The sequence below is a fragment of the Onychomys torridus genome, unplaced genomic scaffold, assembly GCF_903995425.1.
Source record: "Onychomys torridus unplaced genomic scaffold, mOncTor1.1, whole genome shotgun sequence".
NCBI lineage: Eukaryota > Metazoa > Chordata > Mammalia > Rodentia > Cricetidae > Onychomys > Onychomys torridus.
This window is the reverse complement of record NW_023413283.1, coordinates 15138-24896: the sequence shown is the minus strand read 5'-3', so window position 1 is coordinate 24896 and position 9759 is coordinate 15138. Positions and strand designations below refer to the sequence as shown.

At 44.6% G+C, this 9759-nt stretch overlaps 1 pseudogene; it reads right to left on the bottom strand.

The window, feature by feature from the left end:
• Positions 1–87: 87 nt before the first annotated feature.
• On the bottom strand, positions 88–9546 carry LOC118576240 (annotated as a pseudogene).
• Between the last annotated feature and the right edge of the window lie 213 nt (positions 9547–9759).

The following is a 9759-nucleotide window of genomic DNA, read 5'->3' as shown; positions in this document are numbered from 1 at the left end:
GAGAAGGATGCTGTAAAACACCAGCCCTGGATCATATTTCCTTGATAACTAGGGTTCCCTGGAGAAAAGCTGTGGTAGATGGCTTACCTCCTCCTCTGCTGGACACAGACCCTTTATGCTGAGGAAGAGGGCACACTGCCATCTGGACTTCCCGCAGAGCTCCTGCTTCTGCTGTCTCAGGTCACACCTGCAAGTTGCCACCCTGTGTCTCCTGAAGTAAAAAGCTCATCACTTTAAAGAGCACAGACATATGACAGGGACTCTAGAGGAACTTGAAATATGCGTCACTTAAGCTAGACCTACTGTGCATCCCTCTCCCCATAGCTCCTCCCTCATTCTCTTCCATCCTCTCCAAATTCCTCCCTTAGCCAATACTTTCCTGCTGCCTCTGCAATCTCTGGTTCCCATCTTCTCCTCTCCATCTCCAGATCAACTTTGTCATGTTATTTAGAAGTGGGTTTGTACTGTGGCACTTGTGATTTTGAAGTCAGAGTTTAAATTTGCATACCCATGTGGTCTTCATTCATCATGGTCTGTTATTCCTTGTTCTCCTTTTCTGTTCTTGATCCAGCTGGGATCTCCTGCTCCCCTAAGCTCTCTTTCCCTCGAAACTTGCCCTTTATTATTCCTACTGTCGTCTAGGTTGTTCATGTAGAATCATCATCTGACATTGGTGATCCCTGTGTCTTTCTTAGTGTCCTGTTTTTTAGGTAGCCCCCTGGGTTGTGAGTAGCTGTCTAGTCATCTTTGTTTTACATCTAGTGTCCTACTATGGGGGAGTACATACCATGTTTGTCTTTCTGAGCCTGGGTTACCTAATGAATTGTGAACAAAAGCTGTGGAGCCCCCAACTGGATCAGGCCCTCTGGATAAGTGAGCCATTGAATAGCTTGACCTGTTATGGGAGGCACCCAGGCAGTGGGACCCAGTCCTGTCCTTAGTGCATGAGCTGGCTATTTGGATGCCTGGGGCATATGCGGGGACACTTTGCTCAGCCTGGAAGGAGAGGACTGGACCTGCCTGGAATGAATCTACCAGGTTGACCTGAATCCCCAGAGGACTCTTGGCCCTGGAGGAGATGGAAATGGAGGGGAGGGGCTGGGGGAAGGTGGGTCGGTGAGGTCAGGAGGGGGGAGGACAGGGGACCCCATGGCTGATATGTAAAATTAAAACACAAATATAATAAAAAAGTTGCATACCCATTGAGTGAAACAAGTCAACGTGCCAACTGCAAAGGACAGATGACAGTATCAAATACAACATTGGTGTAGTAGAAACCTGAGACCTGGAGCTGACCAGTGACTCTGCAATGAGCACTGACAAGTGAAGACATGGATAGAGGGAGGGGTTCACAGTGTGACTCTCACTGTCACACTCGGTCACTGCAGCTTCCACAGGGAAACCTTTAAGTCTCCCCTTTTTAACTTTATCTTATGTTTTCTTTTTATTCTCTTAAATTTTGTTTTGTTTGGGCAGGTGTAAGAGTGGAGGGCCGATGTGAAAGGATGGGGACATAAATGTGATCAAGATACTGATGTAAAAGATACATAGAATGAATATATAAATGAATAAATAACTCAGTAGAGAGATAAATAAATAAATAGATGAAATAAATAAATGAGCATACAGGGTAAAAAGCACATTCTCACCCTCAAGACTGGATGAAATTTAGACATTTTTAAGAAAACAGATACAACTAAGTTTAACGTGTAATGTGTGACAAGCTTGTCCCAAAAGACAAGGATCACTGTTTTCTTTCATATGTAAAATCTTAAGGTCATAGGGGTCAGAACATGAACAAAAGAACACTATATACATGAATAGGACAGTGGTCTTCCTGGGATGGTCCACAATGTTCTTTGGAGGGACTGATCACCTCTACCATCACAGACTGTCTAGAGTGGGCTGCACAGAGTCCCAGTGGGTTCAGAATCCAAAAACCTGCAGCTCTTACCTGGGTTACCTAATGAATTGTGAAACAAAAGCTGTGGAGCCCCAACTGGATCAGGCCCTCTGGATTAAACCAGGGCATATAAACAAGGTTCATGACTAAATCCAACCCAAAGTGTTTTTGACAAGGAACAAAAGCACGTGGGATCCATGAGCAGAGTAGCCATGGAAGTCAACAGACAGCAGACAGGTCTGAGTGACAGATTTAGTAGAACTGGAAGCTCCTATCTAGAATATGTGGCTTCATGCACTGCCTCTGCCACTGGAGTCCTTAAAGTGAGAGCCCTGCCTTCAACATCCCAAGACAGTCACCAGCTGTCTCAGTGACCCACCTTGAGTCCTCAATGTGATCTCATGGCTCAAATGGAAAGAACTCAATCAATCAGACCAGGTAGCCATCTGGACTCTCCTGATTGGTCAGGTTGAAGTCATGGGATTTGTGCCTGGACTGCAGGCGGGGATCCTGTGAAAAGGGGTTAGAGAGTAGCCTTTGCATGCTCTGTGCCTTGTTCCCAAGGATGTATCAGCTAGGACATACCTCCTCCAGCCCACTGACTTGGGTCCCCTGAAGAATTCATGATAGCAGTTCTCACCTCCAGGTATCTGTACAGTGGTAGATATAGACTTTGATTCTGAAGGTTAGATTTGGACTTTGCTGCAGTTTGTAGTGCATCCTGGATGACAGTACCTTCAGTTCAATCCCTGACCCTGTCAGGATGAAAGAAGCACAGAACTTGTCTCCTTTACCTCAGATGTTTGCAGGAATTTACCATTGAAGCTGTACATACAGTAATTGAAGCCAGGTGATATTGGTGAAATTATTAAGGCCACTCCACATAGTTAAAAGGGAGGTTTATTTTGTGGGGTGACTTACAAATGAAGGGGTAGGCTGCAGGGTCTGGTAAAGGTATAGTGCAGTCCGGCGGTGTTCTAGAGAGACTTCCTCTAGATCCTCAGTCTTCCAATCCCTCCTCTGCCCCGCCTTGTGGGTATGACCATTAACAAAGCCTCAATGGGGGTTGGAACTTCCAGGCCAAGGTTGAGATGGCTATCCACTACATCTCCCCTTTTGTCTAAATAAGAAAGTTCTAACCTAATACAAGACTATATACAAAGAGTTGGTTATCAAATATTGTCCAGGAGTAATGAAGGATAATGACTTAGATAAGTTGGAATTACAATAAGTGCAAACAATATTAAGCAAAAAACACATAGTAAAATCCAGGCAATTCTAGGGCATGGGTAGGTGGCATGTTACAAAGATCATTCCAAAAGATGTCCTTTCCTAAAGAACCTGAGTCTAATACTTAATATGTTCTATCTAAGATATTATATGTGTATATATATTAAGTTTTAACTATAACTGTTAATCTCCAACCTCATCAAAGACCTGAGAAGGAATATAATAATACCTGAGAAATGGGAGTAGGAAGCAAGCAACTTTTAGGAGTCTTGCAAGAGTAGACAGAGACAACTAGCAGCCTGGACAGTCACCTAATGTTTCTCAGCATCATTGGTGCATTCACATTGGCTACAGGCCTAGAGTATCTGACAGACCATTTTCAGAAGCAGGAATTCTGAAAGACCATCTTACCCTGTCTTGGCAAAGCACAGTGGTCGCTTTCCTTGTGTCCCGCTTGTCCAGAAAGGACAGCATTTGTACTGTCAGCAGTTGAGGCAAGGGCAGTTCTTTGCCCAGTAGGCCATTTTGTGCCAAGAAGACAAACTTCTAAATGGAAATGTCTTAGAAGCCCAACATTCTCTCGGGATCAAATTGGTGCTGCCAGGAGCAATTGTGTCTCACGTCAACAGAATTCTAAGTTATTTAAATGCCATATTCTCTAGGTCCATGAAGTGTTTGAAGATTACCTGTCCATCTGACCTATGTATTTATAAATCTGGATAACCTAACTAACATAATTATAGAGATGACAAGCATAGGTGACAAGAACTCTGTAAGTCTTATCTATCTAAACAACCTAAGGACTAAGGTTTCCTATAAATAAGGCAAACAGTCTATAAGCAAATGTACAGTAAAAGAACAATGACTTTAAAATTGTGACAATACACGAAGTATCTTTAACAGAAGGAGGAATGTATAGTGCAATATGAAATATGATAATGATCCTAAATATATATCAGTATACAGAATATCTTAATCCGAAGTAGAACATACATACAGTATGACAGATATAAATGCACATTTGTATCAATATATAAATATTTCAAATAAGAGTAAAAATATGTGTACAATATAACAAACATAGTTCTGTATTGGTATCAATATACAAATTATCTAAATAGGAAATATAAAAAATTTATATTTCTATCAACATATAAGAATTCATAACAGTGCAAAGGCTGCTATATTACTAAATTTGTTTACTAATGTATATAATAGTCTACCATAATATCTTATACCTATCCATTCCATTTCTTCTTTTCCCTTTTTTTTGAGACATATTTTCTTTCCTTAAGGAGAGTACTGAGTTTAACAGTTTCTTCCACCCCCAACCCTAGAACCATTATCCATAACCCTGAGAAATATGAAACCTTAGGGATAAGGGGCGTCGTTTTCTGCTGTTTAGGGTGCGATGGTATCTCTGTTGGGTATTGTGAGAAAGCTCAGATAGTTAAATCTCAGTTAGACTAACTGTACCTCTCAGAGTAATGGGTAAGACTGTCTGAAATTCTGGCAAGAAGTGTAGTATGATGATGATCACCATGGCATCATTCTGGATTGGGTAGAGTTGTTGTTGGGGCCGCATCTTCCTTCTGGAGACTTCAGAGATTGCTGTTGGAAAAAACTTGTTTTTTATCAGAATGGAAGGTTTGGATTAAACTCTTAATATCAGAGTCATGGGTTCGTGCCCCATGTTGGGCGCCAGATATTGGTGAAATTATTAAGGCCACTCCACATAGTTAAAAGGGAGGTATATTTTGTGGGGTAACTAACAAATGAAGGGGTAGGTTGCAGGGTCTGGCAAAGGTATAGTGCAGTCCGGCAGTGTTCTCTGGAGAACTCTACTCGGTCCACCTCCAGCGTCCAGGGTCCCGGAACAAGAGAGAGAGACTTCCTCTCGATCCTCGATCCTCGGTCTTCTGCTTCCTTCTCCACCCTGCCTTGTGGGCGTGACAATTACCAAAGCCTCAGTGGGGGCTGGAACTTCCAGGCCAATGCTGGGATGGCTGTCGACTACAAGGCATGGCAGTTCAAATCTGTAATCACAGCACTCAGGAGGTAGAGAAAGGGGGTCAATCTCTGTGAGATTGAAAGCTGCATGTTCTACACAGAGAGTATCAGGATAGTCAGGGCTATATAATGAGATCCAGTCTCAAAAAAAGTAAAATATAAAATGAGGATTCAGGAAATTTCCCTATCTCATGTCTACAATTCAAGAGACTCCTCAACCATTTCTCAGCCTTGCCTTCACTGATATGCAGCAGAAACACAGTCTGACACCAGGTGATACCCACAAACTGAAAATCTCTCTCTCTCTCTCTCTCTCTCTCTCTCTCTCTCTCTCTCTCTCTCAGTGTAGAAACTGACTGATCTTGTTGTGTGCACTTGGGACTCACCAGATGGTCAGTGTTCTGGAAGTAAATGACAGCTGCTGGGAAGATCTGTCCAAAGAATGATATGCATCAGGGTTTGTTAACAGGCCAGGATCAGATGGTCATAATGGAGCTAGAGGCCAGCTACAACAGAGAAGTTGGTTCTTAGCTTGTCACACCTCTGCAGTCTCTCAGTCTCCCATGACTCTTCAGTTGAGCAAGTCAATGATAACTTTCCCTGTGTGTCATGGATGCTGGCACATGCCACATCATGGGACCCTTTTCACCACATCAAGACCAGGCTTCAGAGACTCATCTTCTACAACAAACAGATGCTTACTGTACTCAACCTTACCTTCAGGTACATGATTCACACAGATTAGGGCCCTGGATATCCTGATGATTTTATTTCTCCTTGCCGACTCAGTGAGCCTCTCCCTACCTGGAAGGTGACCTGGAAAACAGTTCAGACACAACACTCAACCAGTGCTTCACACTGCACCAGTAGCTGTCATCAAGAGATCCATGATGATCAAGGTTTCCTTGTAGGCCTGACCCCAATGGTGAGCATTGGTCATAAAGAAGTCCCATGGCAGCTGGCCTGTCAAGGCCTTCTTACCTTCCCACATTGTAACAGAACAAAGTTAGTGTAAGATCAAATGTCAGTTATAAATCCCTCCAAGAGATGGAAAATTGATGAAAGATTCTTGGATCAGGAGGTGGGACTCAACATGGGAAGCCTAGATGAAGAAGGCTATGGAGACAAAGACACAGATGTCATCATCTGCCAAAGGACATGAAAGACAGGATCTGGAGAGAAGTCCACTGAATGATGGAGCCACCTTTCTCTTCTGCCAGACCCTTCTTCAGTAGCCCAGAATGGGAATCCCTTTGCAAAGCACACTACATTGACTTAAGCCACGAACCATCACAGCAGGGTCTTTCCTCCTCATGGTTGACAATGTAACCAAGGTCATACTCTGCTGTTTGATACAGTTGTCCCTGGTCTCACTTCTTCAAGGCACCTGCCCCAGCAAAACATCCTCTTCCCCTGACTGATTTCAGGTATGCTCCTCTGGACAGACTCTACCCACTCTCTATAGGTCCTCTCATTTCCTCTTCATCCTCTCCACCTCCTTTCCCCAGTTCGGCCCCCTATCTCCATTCTCCCAGCCCCCAGTGGATTTACAGTTCCTGCAGTTCTTCTGAAAGACAGTCAGAAAGCAGTTAGGAGGTGATGAAGGGATCAAAGAAGAGGGAATCCTGAGACCTGTTGTCTGTCCTTTTGACACAGGCAGCCCTTTAAGATGTCATGGAACCCTGGTCCCACAGGAACCATGAGGGATGTAGACATTTATTGGGTCGATGCTACATGTGATTTCCTTAGGGATATTCAACAACAGTGCAGGGGCAGCAGTGAGGGAAAGGATGGAGAAGATGGTAGCTAAGACCCAATAACTGGAAGATGGATACTAGAACTCATAGCCCTAACGCATCATTACACAGGACACAAATTTCCCACCAGGATCCTTCCTGTGGCACTACACCATACCAAGACTGGAGTTCAAGTAGACCATTTCACTTTCCCCAAATAAAACCTGGAAGAATAAAGAAAGTGCCTCTCTTAGGGACTTTAACAAACAGGACTTACTCAGCAATGAGAAGGACTGGATCCACTGATCAATAGTGCTGCATCTTTCTCCTTCTACACCCAGATCTGTAGGAAAGACAGGATGCTATTTCCAAGGCAGCATCCTACTTGTGTGCCTTGAATTATGCTACAAAGATCAGAGCAGGCTCTTGCCTCCTCATTGTTGATTATTCCTAGCTCCCTCCTACTCTGCAATTCAGGAAAGGTTCAGTCCTATTCTACAAGATCTACAGCACCTGTTACAGGTCAACACACACACCCTTTTCATGTTACTTTGTTGACAGAAAGTTCCTCAGGACAGACTCTACTCCTTATTCTACACTACCTCTCATGTCCCCTATTCCTGTACCAAAACTATTTCCCAACTAGTCCCCTTTATCTCCTTCACCCATCTCCCTTCTCCAGAGGACTTACATAGATCTTGCTGTTCTTTCCAAAAGGCAGTCACAGAGTAAGTTGGAGGGTTACAGGGACCAAGATGATGAGCAGCCTACATTGGTATAAAAATCATTCCCAGTGGTAGAGACTGATGTTTTCCATGCAGTGTGCTTGTCCTACAAGCACAACCAAACCTAGGAAGGTAGAGGGTCCTGGGGTCCATGTGCCTTACGCCCCTCTTTGTCTCACAACAGTTCTGAAGCTGGATGAAGTTAGAGAGGCAAAGTGGCAGCTCAGACCCAATAGCTGGGGGATGAATGCAGGCAGGAGCCTGTTGCCCTGGGTTGGAGGGAGCTGGCACTCTGGAGATCAGTTCTGGCTCACTTCTGTGGCAGTCACTCCTCACCAGCTCTGGGATTGTATTGGGCCATTTCAGTTTCCGCACTTCAAAGCAGAAAAAAAAACATGAAAGCATCTCTATTAGTGACTTTGGCAGACAAAAGTTCTTTGCCATATTTCTCTTCCTGATTCCTCCATTCTGACCATTTGCCCCTTTATACAAACTCTCCTCCCTTCCTTCCCACCCTGTGGTCCCCATGCTAGGCCATCTGCTTTTTCCTCAAAATTCCAGGACTTTACATGAACAGAAGGTGTGCAATTTGTCATCTAATGTACCACATATCTGAAATTCTGGGCCCTCTGTGTGGGTGCAACTTTTCATTTAAAAAAGATATTGAAATAGCATATTGAATATACAATAGGAATTCATCTGTGTGGCCCAATCTACTATTCTGCATGTAGGTCTCCACTGTCCTCTCTTTTCCTTGAAGCCCCTGATGAAAGGGTTCAGGGCTCACCTTGGGGTGGGCAGGCAGCAGCAGCAGCAACAGCACAGTGCTCTCAGTGCATGGGAAATTCGCTTCCTCAACAGTTTCCAGACCCTGAATGGCCTGGATCCAGATGTGGTGGGTGCCACCTGGGGCTGGTCACTGGGAATGTCTGGCTCCTGGGATGAATCTTCTTCAGAGAAGCCCATGTTCAGAAATACTGTGGGTGTAGAATCCAAGATTGATTCAGGGGAGGAGAGATTGCCTGGCAGGGGGTCAACAGCATTCCTGTTGACTACAATGTCCTCTCTAGCAGTGTTGATGACATCAGCCATAAGAACATCTTTGGCTTAGACTCTGTTGTCTGAATAGAGCTGCTTGTCTGGGAAGGAGTATGTGTGGGGGCATGGTGTGGCTTCTGCGTATTTCACCTCTTTCTTCCACACTCTCCTCCTTAAAGTGACTCTTGCCAGCTTGTGTACTGGTTGTAAATGCTGGATTACTGGCTCTCCTCATCAAGGGGAGAGGGGGACGAACAGGACCTGCAGGGCTGCTAGTTAGCCAGGGTACCTCATCTTGATGATAGCTGTCCCCACAACTCAGTTGGTGTTTGAGAATGTTACATGTAGCCATTATCTTCTCACCTGTGAGTTAGGGATGACACAATCCCCTCACAGGTATAGCCCATGCTTCACATAGTCTCCATGACCCTGGGTAGGATTTCATTGGTGGCAGGCAGTGCATTTTCTTGAATTGTGCCCAGCCATGTTCTCTCCACAAGCTTACACATTGTGAATCGATAATAGATAGGGACCATGAGTAGTCGGACAATGATGATATGATAGGGTTTTGACAGATGGTAGGGAATGGGACACACTGTGGTGGTGATGAGCCTGTGCATACCTTCAAGGGTTTCTGCCATGTATGGAAAGTGTCCTGTGATCAGGACATATAGGATAATATCCAAGCTGCACATGTCACCGGCTAGTCCATCATAGGGTTTTCTTGCCACGATCTCTGGAGCCCAATAGAGCAAGGAACCACAGATCTCCTGCAACATCTGCCCCTCTGTGATTTCAATTGCCATACCAAAGTCACAAAGCTTTGCGTTTCCTACTGCATCAACTAGGATGTTTTCTAATTTGATATCATGGTGTGAGATGTGTCTCTGGAATAGGCAGAGTGCTGGAGAGATTCCCCAGAAATCCACAATGATACATCCTCTGTAGACTGCTGGCAATGGTCGAGAGAAAGCCTGATCTGACCTAGTCTGGTGATCAGATGGCCAAACACCCTAACAGTCACGCTGGAACTCTCATCCAATAACTGATGGAAGTGGGTGCAGAGATCCTCAGCCAGGCCCCAGGTGGAGCACCAGGTATCCAACTGTCGAGAAAG